This window comes from Oryx dammah, unplaced genomic scaffold (genome assembly GCF_014754425.2).
Source record: "Oryx dammah isolate SB20612 unplaced genomic scaffold, SCBI_Odam_1.1 HiC_scaffold_3, whole genome shotgun sequence".
NCBI lineage: Eukaryota > Metazoa > Chordata > Mammalia > Artiodactyla > Bovidae > Oryx > Oryx dammah.
In genome coordinates this window covers 48,011,177-48,022,937 of record NW_024070187.1, presented here as the reverse complement: position 1 = coordinate 48,022,937, position 11,761 = coordinate 48,011,177, and the positions used below count along the sequence as shown (strand labels likewise).

At 38.3% G+C, this 11,761-nt stretch overlaps 1 pseudogene; it reads left to right on the top strand.

Moving 5' to 3' along the window:
• Positions 1-963: 963 nt before the first annotated feature.
• On the top strand, positions 964-1,082 carry LOC120862308 (annotated as a pseudogene).
• Positions 1,083-11,761: the final 10,679 nt, after the last annotated feature.

Sequence of the window (11,761 nt, the reverse complement as noted above, 5' to 3'; positions counted from 1 at the left end):
GCATATTCAATAATTACCCTCACTTATATCATCCTGAATATTTCAGCATTAGTTGAAAGAAAACAGACATTAGTGTGCTCCAAAGTAATTTTCTGAAACATTAACTGTATAGTAGTGTAGAGTATGGACTGAGAAAGAAAAAAATTGTGGAAGAGACATACCTTCTTATAAAGCAGACTGGTGAAGAGTTCCTGGGAAGAGATAATGAAGGACTGAACTAGGGCACTGGCAGTGGAAATGGAGAGGAAAAGCCAGATTCAAGAGATATTTATGAAGAAGGATTAGTAAGTGAATAAGTGGATGTGTGAGATGGAAGAGACTTCAGGAGTCAAGGTTAGCTCTGAAGTTTCTATCTTGGGAAACTGGGTATCTGTGATGCTTCCTGAGATAGAAAGACCAATTGACTCTCTTCAAGATTCCATGATGTGCAGTCTCTCAAGCAGTTCTACCGTGCTCATAGGGTGAGTTCATCCTGATATCTCAATTACTGAAAGTAAGGCAGGATCTGTCAGTTACAGGAAAAATGATGGCTTCAGTCCCAGAGTCTCTTCTTAAAGGAGGAAGCATATTTTCACTCTGCTAGAGCTTTAGGTAAGCATGGAACAGAAAGTTTCACATCATTTAACATGAAATCTTCATATTTTATTCTTTCTTTCCTTGACATGCATGATTCCATAGTTTTAATTCTTTAAATAGATTTGCTAGTGCTATGTTATTTTATTTTATAATTATAGGGGCAGATTAAGCCAAGGCTGTAGTTTTACAATTATATGACTACTATTATATGATAATACTGAAAGACATTTGTTCATTTTAAGGATTAATTATAGAACAAACAAATAAATGAGCCACTCAGATTAATTTATGATAGTAAAGGAACAAACTGAAACTTTTACAGCACTGGAATAAGAGGACATTTTTGTGCAAGTGTCACTTCTTTTACAAACTACCTGTGCCCTTTGGGTCTGTGGCCATGCCACCCTGAATGCACTCGATCTCATCTGATCTCAGAAACTAAGCAAGATCGGGCCTGGTTAGTACTTGGATGGGAGACTGCCTGGAAATACTGGGTGCTATAGGCTTTGGAGACTTCCACAACAACAACAAAAACTTTCCTTCCATTCTTCTTATGTTCCCAGGCCTTTTAATCTCATGTTACAAACTATCTACTTCTCTCTCTCTTATCTATCATCTTTTAAATCCTAGGATAATCTACCTAACTCTTTAAAGATTTTATCTCCTGGCTCAATCATGTTTCCTCTCCAATACCATGCATACATGGTCACTTCAGTCATGTCTGACTCTTTGCAACCCTATGAATTGTAGTCTGCCAGGCTCCTCTGTCCATTGGATTCTCCAGGCAAGAATTCTGGAGTGGGTTGCCATGCCCTCCTCCAGGGGATCGTCTAGACTCAGGGATCGAACCTACATCTCTTATGCCTCCTGCATTGGTAGGTGGGTTCTTTACCATCAGCGCCACCTGGGAAGCCCCCTCACCAATACCATTTCTTCAGTAATCAACGTCTCGATCTCTAGTCCCAGAAGCTCCTTTCCTTATATTTTGTCCTCTATCCCAGTTTACTCACTCATTCCCATGCTATACCATAAGCCTGGTGATCATTCATAAAAGTGATATCTCAACTTCAAGCCTTATATTTCTGACACTATCTCCTCTAGTTTATCTCACTCTCTCAGAACCTCAATCCATAAGCCTCTGCTCAAAAATATCGCATCAATTGATGTAACCACTTTTGAACCATATTATGTCCTCTCTAGCTTTGCCTTTCATGGATTTCATATTAAATAATTCCTGTGAGTACTCACTCAGTTCTTAGTTCCCATCTTGTTTTTGACATTTTTTGCTTAGTCATAATCCTGGTCATATCAAAGTATAATCCTGGTCAAATCAAACTCTTTCCTATTATGCATCTTCAGCTGTGGAGATGCAGATATTTGGAGGAAAAAAAAAAACACAGACACACTGACCAGGCTCAGCTAAATAGTGAATCACTAACAGCAGTGGGATGTTCAGTGATAATACTGGATTTCCCTCCCTTTTTCTTTCCCACTTTCCCAGTGGACTGCTTCATGATGTCCAGTCTTCATTCAGACTTCCTATACTTCCTCATCCTTTCTCACATGTAGTAAATTGGCATCATAATTCACTGAAACATGCAGAAGAAATCTTGCCAGTGTTACTAGGACACACCTAACAACTCAGCTGCATTCCTGACCCTTTTATGGTCAGTAGTACACCATTCATTTTCTTAACTAGTGCTAATCTTGCCTTCGGTGAACTAAAGCACATCCTAAATCACTCATTTTGGATTCAGCTTATAGAAATTATTTTCTTCATCTTCTCCTGCTTATATTTTAGACACAAGAAAATATAGTATAATTTCTCCTTTGTTAAACAAAATAACACAAAATAGAACTTCTCTCGGCACCAAGTCCCCAATGAGCTTATCATCCTATCTCTTTTTTCTCTTTTTATGACAAAATTCTTTAAAGTGATTGTCTCCATTTTATCTTCTCTCATTTTCTCTTGAACTTGTGCCAGCTAGGTTTCATCTTCATATATTCAACAAAACCTGATCTATTTAATGATACAAAATGACCTTTATCTTATTTGACTTTCAGCCCTACTTGCATAGTTGATCATGCTCTCATCCTTGAAATGTTTTCTTCATGTGGCTTCCAGTATGCTTCACTTTTTTGTTTCATTTTTTTCTATTTTGTTGGGAAATGATCTTCATTCAGTTTCTCTTGATGTTTCTTCTTGAATGAATTGACATTGTAGTGCTATGAGAATCTGTATTTGAACCACTTGTCTTTCTACAAATCATTATTTATTTGGTTATTTCATCCAGATTCATGCATCTTTTTTTAAAACAGGGTACAATTGCTTTACAATGTTGTGTTAGTTTTTGCTGTACAGTGAAGTCAGTCAACTAAGGTGGTGGTTTAGTCGCTCCATCTTTTCCAACTCTGTGTAACCCCATGAACTGAAGCCTGCCGGGCTCCTCCATCCATGGGATTCTCCATGCAAGAATACTGGAGTGGGTTGCCATTTCCTTCTCCAGGGAATATTTTTGACCAAGAAATCAAACTCATGTCTCCTGCATTGCAGGCAGATTCCTTACTGACTGCGCTACAAGGAATTAAGCTATATGTATACATATATCCCCTCCATCTTTGACCTCCTTCCCATCCCCCATTCTATCCATCTAGGACCTTGCAGAACACTGAGCTGAACTCACTGTACTATACAACAGGTTTCCATGTCTATAACAACATGTGAGCGAGTGAATGATAGTAGCTCAGTTATGTCTGACTCTTTGTGACCCCAGGGACTGTAACCTGTTAGGCTCCTCTGTCCATGGAATTCTCTAGGCAAGAATACTGGAGTGGGGTGCCATTTCCTTCTCCAATAAATATATGACTAGATGGTATTTGTGAAAGTTCAGCATGTACTAAATTATATTTCTTTAAAGGTAGAAATTTTCACTTTTGTTACCTCTAATTACTGATTCTCAAATTTAGAGCTCTTCATTGACCTTTCTCATGGCTTCTAAATTTGATTATCCAGTTTCCTATTAAATATCTCTAATATATGTGTAATAAATATCTCAAATTTAAACACCCAAAGCCCGGCACTTGATAACAATGATAGTTCCCATCCATATAATGTTTACTAGACACCAAAAATATACTGCAATGATTTTACATATATTAGTTGACTTATCCCTATGAAGTATTTGCTATTATAAATGAAGAAATCGAGATACAAAGTTGAATAAATCACCCAACGTCATACAGCTTGTGATCAATGTTTGGCACAAGTAGGTGCCAGAGTGCATATATAGTGTGCTGCTTCTCTGATCTTTTCCCATAACCCTAATTTGTGTATATTGTTCCCCATATCAGTAGATGGGAGCATCCATCCTTCCAACTACTCAAGCCCAAATTTTGGAGCCTACTTTGACTTAGTTTCACAGCTCTTAATCCCATTAATGTTTTCTTCAGAATCTGTTTATTGTTGTTGTTTAGTCACTAAGTTGTGTCTGGCTCTTTTGTGAACCATGGAATATAACCTGCCAGGCTCCTCTGTCCATGAGATTTTTCACACAAGAATTCTGGAGTGTTGTCACTTCCTTCTCCAGTGGATCTTCCTGACCCAGGGATCAAACCCACATCTCAGGCATTGGTAGACAGAATATTTACCACTGAGCCCCATGGGAAGCCACTCAGAACGCTTTTGCTTCTCACTAACCCATTGTCATCACTTGGGCCCAAGCCATTTTTGCATTTCATTTGGATGACAGTAATGACTTTTGCGACCTTCCCAGGTGACACTAGTGATAAAGGACATATCTACCTATGCAGGAGATATAAGAGATGCGAGTTCAGTACCTGGGTAGGTAAGATCCCCCTGGAGGAGGTCATGGCAACATACTCCTGTATTCTTGCCTGGAGAATCCCCATGGGCAGAGGAGCCTGGGGGCTACAGCTCATAGGATCACAAAGAGTAGGACAGGACTGAAGTGACTTAGCATGCACACAGGCAATAGCTTTCATACTAGTCGCCTACTCTCAAGTTTATCTTTTACTAGTCTTTCCTCATCACAGCAATGACATTGGGACATTCCTATTAATGTAAAAGGTCACAGTATTTCTGTGCTTAAGTCCTTTTAATGGCTTACCATTTCACTCAGGTAAAAGCAAATACTATTACTGTGTCTTTGAGAGGTCTTAAGTAGCAAATTTAAGGGAAAGTTACAGACATTTTTAGTGTACTCCTTGCCTCCAGCTGACTCTGACAATATCAACATCCCACATCAGTTATATATATTACAACTTATGAACCTATATGGACATATCATAATCATTCAAAATCCAAAGTTTAGCTTAGGTTTTACTCATTGTTGTATATTCAATGTATTTCAACAAATGTATAATGGCATGTAGTATTACACAGAGTATTTTAATTGCCCTAAAAACTCTCTGTATCCTCCCTATTCAGGTCTCAAGCTCCAAACTCTGGCAACCTCAGGTTTTTACTGACTTTTCTACTTTTTTACTGTCTTTCCCAGTTTTGTTTTTTCCAGATGTCACATGGTTTGAATTAAAATTTTTATTCTTCTCACATAGATATATTTCAGTTAGTAGTATACATATATTTCCTTTTAATGATATAATAGTTTTTATCATTGAATACTATCCTATTATCTGATTTTATCACAGTTTATTAAGCTCCTGAGGGATATTTAGGTTGTTTCCAAGTTTTGGTAATTATGAATAAAATTGCTATAAATAACCATGTGCAAATTTTGAACATGAATTTTTAGCTCATTTGGATAAATATGAAGGAGTATGATTGCCGGATTGCATGGTAGTAGTATGTTTTTCTTTTTAAGAAACTGCCTTTCAGAGTAGCTGTACCATTTTGTATTCTCACTAGCAATGAATGAGAGTTCTTGTTGCTCCACATCTCATCAACATTTGGTGTTGTCAGTGTCCCAGATTTTGCTATTCTAATAGGTGTGTAGTGAAAGAGGAGAGTGAAAAAGTTGGCGTAAAGCTCAACATTCAGAAAACGAAGATGTAGCATCTCGTCCCACCACTGCACAGCAGGTAGATGGGGAAACAGTGGAAACAGTGTCAGACTTTATTTTGGGGGGCTCCAAAATGACTGCAGATGATTATTGCAGCCATGAAATTAAAAGACGCTTACTCCTTGGAAAGAAAATTATGACCAACTTAGCATATTGAAAAGCAGAGACACTACTTTGCCAACAAAGGTCCATCTAGTCAAGGCTATGGTTTTTCCAGTGGTCATGTATGGATATGAGAGTTGGGCTGTAAAGAAAGCTGAGTACTGAAGAATTGATGCTTTGAACTGTGGTGTTGGAGAAGACTCTTGAGAGTCCCTTGGACTGCAAGGAGATCCGACCAGTCCATCCTAGAGGAGATCAGTCCTGGGTGTTCACTGGAAGGACTGATGCTGAAGCTGAAACTCCAATATTTTGGCCACCTCATGCGAACAGTTGACTCATTGGAAAAGACCCCGATGCTGGGAGGGATTAGGGGCGGGAGAAGAAGGGGACAACAGAGGATGAAATGGCTGGATGACATCACTGATTCGATGGACATGAGATTGAGTGAACTCTGGGAGTTGGTGATGGACAGGGAGGCCTGGTGTGCTGTGATTCCTGGGGTCACAAAGAGTCAGACACGACTGAGCAACTGAACTGAACTGAACTGAATAGTTGTGTAGTGGTGCCTCATTTCAATTTGCATTTTCTCTGATGACATATGATGTGGGACATCTTTTCATATATTTATTTCCCACCTGTGTATCTCCTTTGATGAGCCATCTGTTAAGGTTCTTGGTCCATTTTTTAATTGGGTCATGTATTTTCTTATTGAGTTCTAAAAGTCTTTTGTATATGTTGGCTAATCATTCATTTTCAGTTGTGTCTGCAAATATTTTCTCCCAATCTGTGCCTGTCTTTTCATTTTCTTTACAGTGTTTTTCTCAGAGCAGTTTTTTATTTTAATAAAGTCTAGCTTATCAATTAATTTTTTCATGAGTTGGTCTACGAAATGTGGTCTATCTAAAATGCCATCACCATACCCAAGAGTATGCTGGTTTTGCCCTTTGTTATCTTATTCTGTTGCATTTTACATTTAGGTCCATTTTGAGTCAATTTTTGTGAAGAGTAGAAAGTCTGCATCTATTTTTTTTTATTTGTATGTTCATGTCCAGTGGTTACATTTATTGAAGACCTTCTTTGCTTCATATGGTATTTGTCAAAGACCAGTGGAATAAATTGATGGGGGTCTATTCTGGGGTGTCTATTCTGTTCCACTGATCTATTTACCTACTCTTTCACTAATATCATACTATCTCAATCACTGTAACTTTATGGTCCATCTTAAAGTGGGGTAGCATTAGCTCTCCAACTTTATTCTTTTCCTTCAATGTTGGATCTTTTGCCTCTTTATATTAAACTTTTAAACCAGTTTGTTGATATCCACAAAATAACTTGCTAGGATTTTGATTAAGGTTGCATTAAATCTATAATTAAAGTAGAGAAGAACTTACAGCTTGTCAATAATTAGCATTCTTCTCCATGAACAATATCATTCATCTCCTTTATTTATTTATTTTGCTCACTGTGCTCTAGTTCCTCAGACTCTCTGTTGGGTGCTGAATATGTGATGTGTGCTCTTACCTCAGGATCTTAGTCCTTACCCTTCCATCTTCTTGGAGAGCCCTATCTCATACATCAGCACAGTCTTTGATCACAAGTCATTCTCTCAGTGGGGCCTTTGTTAATGTCCTGTGATACTCAGCACAACTGATTTAAATATTTAAACAGAAAGGAATTTAATACATGAGAATAAGTTTAGAAAAAAAAATTGAGAGACTGAGGAACTAGGCTGTAGTCTGTGCTTGTAGATTTGCAACATAATTGATCTTCCCAGAAGATAGGGAGAATAGTCTGCTAATACCTTAAGATGACACAGTCATGCTTTTAACAGATACAGATACAAGCCAAAGATTTCAAGCCCAGTGCCAATGTCCAAGCTGTGGTAGTGTGTGAATTGTGGCTGAGTCCAAATTCCACTGGAAAGAGTGCATTTATGTTAGTAATATTTTCAAACACTTGGGAAAAAAGAGTGACAACCATCATTTTTATAAGCTTTGTATTATTTTCCAAAACATTACATCACATTTTTCATGAGGACCCTATAGTTTCTTGAAGCTTAAGTAATGACTGGATTAGCCAGTTTATATAGACAAAAGATCAATGCCTTAATCTATTGTAGGCCAAAAGTCTAATAGATTAAGACAGTTTCCAACTTGTCAAAAGCTGATAAATTAGAAACAAAGTAGAATGTATGGAATAAGATAATTCAAAAGGGATAATTCAGATGAGTTTTTAAAAGTTTTTATTTTGAACTCTTCCTCAGAGGAATCCAAGAACCAAGACAAACATGAACTGGAAATCATGAAGTTTATAGAGTTCAGTGGGCTTCCCAGGTGGCGTTAGTGGTAAAGAACCCGCAAGCCAATGCAGGATATTTAAGAGTCACAGGTTAGATCCCTGAGCCAGAAAGATTTCCCAGAGGATGGCATGGAAACCCACTGCAGCATTCTTCCCTGGAGAATCTCATAGACATAGGAGTCTGGCAGGCTGCAGTCCATAAGGTCGCAAAGACTAGACATGACTGAAGTAACTTAGCATGCATACATACAGTTCTGTGAATCTGTCCTCTCGACATTCTTTCAAAATCTGTTTTTCAGTTAGGTGAGTTTTGGTAGGCCCTATTACCTGATATGGTTATGATGCTCATTTTCTACCTTGTATCTTATTAGTTGCCCTTGGCACTGATTATTTTGCATTCTCCCCATGTTTCTGCCAGCAATAAGCTTGAACCTTTGCTTTTCAGTGGAGAATCTGGCCAGTGAGCTCAAATGTTGTTTTTCTCTAGATTTGACCTTGGGAATCTGCTTTACTTGGAGTAGGAGACTGCAACCAGAAGTCAGATGACATTTCCCCATTCTTATTATTGTGGTCTTACTTACTTGGAGGTTGTTTCTCCTTTGAAGAATTCCTGTCTGAAAGCTCTCTGAAAGCTTTGCTCCGTTAATATTTAACTCTTATTTCACTTTCAATTGGTTTACACCTCTGTTATTTCTTTAGACCTTGAATGTCAACAAGGATAACATTGAATTCTTAAGAGGATAAGATAAAAACACTCTTCAGTTGAAATTATCGATATAGCCTTAAATTTGTAGTCTTAATAATTGCATTGAAAGAGATAGATGAGCGTGGCCATGATCAAAGGGATCATGATGCCAAGTATTACAAATATTAGGTAGTTGGAACTTAAATTAGAAGTGGTTAAAAGAGAGGAAAATAGAGTTCTGAGGTATACTCATTTTTTTTTTTTTCTTGTCACTGAAAGCTTCAATTTACCAATGGATAGATAACAAAGTATTAGCTACATTTTGGTTTTGCTTGTTTAGAAAAGAAAATGTTAAAAGTGCTGAAAAGGATAAACAAAAAAACATGATAGATTTCAGCTTGCAAACCCAAGCGATTTGCATCAGGAAGTGCTAGTGATAGGAAATCTGAGGTCATTTTTAAAATTTTTTTTCTTAATGCAACTATCCTTTTTCCAATTGAGGCAGGGGAAGCCAGGGATCTAAACATGGGATTTGGGGAACTGAAGAACAAAAGCTGTAGGATCTTTCATCATTTGGCTCTTCAATAGTGTCAGCAATGTGAAAGAATATGTCCCATTTGCCCCAAGCTAAATGGATTTCTGAGTGAACAAGGATGAATGCGAAATCTGATGTCACTCTAGACACTTCTAGACTGTTACAATAGAAACTGAAAATATCTCAAAATCATCCCCTGAATTACAAAAGCACACTACAGTCTCCAGCAAAAGATTATTTCAGCTGTTTTAAGGGCATGCATATGTAGTAGATAGGTAAGATAAGAAATAACAGAAGGAAAATTCATTAACCACATTGATCCTGCATAATACAGACTAATTCCAAATAGGTTCAAATGAATTTGCAGCTGAACTTACATTTTTATCTCCTTCACTTTTTCAGTCTGTTCAAGAATGGAAATCGATAAGATTAGATTGATGTGTCCTGCAGAAATCTGTGGCTTCCTATGAGAATTCTTGATTATGACATTTTATGAATTTCATTAAATTTAATAGACTGCTGGTGCCTGATGCACACGTGCTCAGTTGTGTTCGGTCATTTGAGACCCCATGGACTGGGTTCTCTGTTCATGGAATTTTCCAGGCAAGAATAATGGAGTGTGTTGTCATTTCCTCCTCCAGGGGATCATCTCAACCCAGAGTTTCAACTCACATTTCTTTCACCTCGTGCTTTAGCAGGTGGATTCTTTACCACTGTGCCACTGATATTTGTTGTTGCTGTTCAATCTCCAAGTTGTGCACACCTCTTGGTAACCTCATGGACTGAAGCATACTAGGCTTCTCTGTCCTTCACCAACTCTCAGAGTTTGCTTAAATTTGTATCCTTTGAGTCTGTGATGCCATCCAACCATATCATCCTCTGTCACTGCCTTCTCCTCCTGTTCTCAATCTTTCCCAACATCAGGGTCTTTTCCAATAAATAAGATCTTTGCATCATATAGCCAAAGTACTGAAGCTTCAGCATCAGTTTTTTCAATGAGTATTCAGGGCTTATTACCTTTATGACTGACCAATTTGATCTTCTTGCTGTCCAAAGGACTTAAATATAATAAACTGTTTAGTTCAGTTCAGTCACTCAGTCATGCCCGACTCTTTGCAACCCCATGGACTGCAGCACGGCAGGCTTCCCTGTCCATCACCAACTCCCAGAGTCTACCCAAACTCACATCCATTGAGTCGTTGATGCCATCCAACCATCTCATCCTCTGTCATTGCCTTCTCCTCCTGCCATCAATCTTTCCCAGCATCAGGGTCTTTTCAAATGGGTCAGCTCTTCGCATCAGGTGGCCAAAGTATTGGAGTTACAGCTTAAACATCAGTCCCTCCAGTGAACACTCAGGACTGATCTCCTTTAGGATGGACTGGTTGGATCTCCTTCACCAACCTAGACAGCATATTAAAAAGCAGAGACTTACTTTGCCAACAAAGGTCCATCTAGTCAAGGCTATGATTTTTCCAGTAGTCATGTATGGATGTGAGAGTTGGACTACAAAGAAAGCTGAGTGCTAAAGAATTGATGCTTTTGAACTGTGGTGTTGGAGAAGACTCTTGAGAGTCCCTTGGATTGCAAGGAGAGCCAACCAGTCCATTCTAAAGGAGATCAGTCCTGGGTCTTCTTTGGAAGAATTCATGTTGAAGCTAAAACTCCAATACCTTGGCCACCTGATGTGAAGAGCTGACTCATTTGAAAAGACCCTGATGCTGGTAAAGATTGAGGGTAGGAGGAGAAGGGGGTGACAGAGGATGAGATGGTTGGATGGCATCACTGACTCAATGGACATGAATTTGAGTAAACTCTGGGAGTTGGTGATGTACAGGGAGGCCTGGCATGCTGCAGTTCATGGGGTCACAAAGAGTCAGACTTGTCTGAACAACTGAACTGAACTGAACTAGGTTGTTCATAACTCTCCTTCCAAGGAGCAATCATCTTTTAATTTCATGGCTGCAGAAAGAGTGGGACGAATTGAGAGAAGAGCATGGAAACATATACATTACCATGTGTAAAATAGATAGCAAGTGAGAATTTTCTGTGTAAAACAGGGAGCTCAACCCAGTGTTTTGTGACAATCTAAAGAGTGCTTTCAGGAGGGAGATGGCAGGGGACTCAGGAGGGAGGGGACATTTGTATACCTGTGGATGATTCATAGTGTTGTGTGGCAGAGACTAACACAATATTGTAAAGCAATTGTCCTCCAATAATTGTGTATTGTTCTATGCATCTCAATATTGTACAGTTATAATCTTTGATAATTAAAAAAATACAGAAAAAGAAAAAAAAAACTATGGTAGACAAAATAATAGCTTCTTAATGATATCCATATCTGAATCCCTAGAATTTATGAGTAAGTTATCTAACATGGCAAAGGGAAACTAAATTTACAGATGGAATTAACTTTGCTAATTATCTGACTTAAAAATAAGGAAATTATATTAGATTATGTAAGTAGGCCCTGTGTAGTTCAAGAATACTTAAAAGTGGATGAGGGAGGTAGAACTGGAGGTCAGA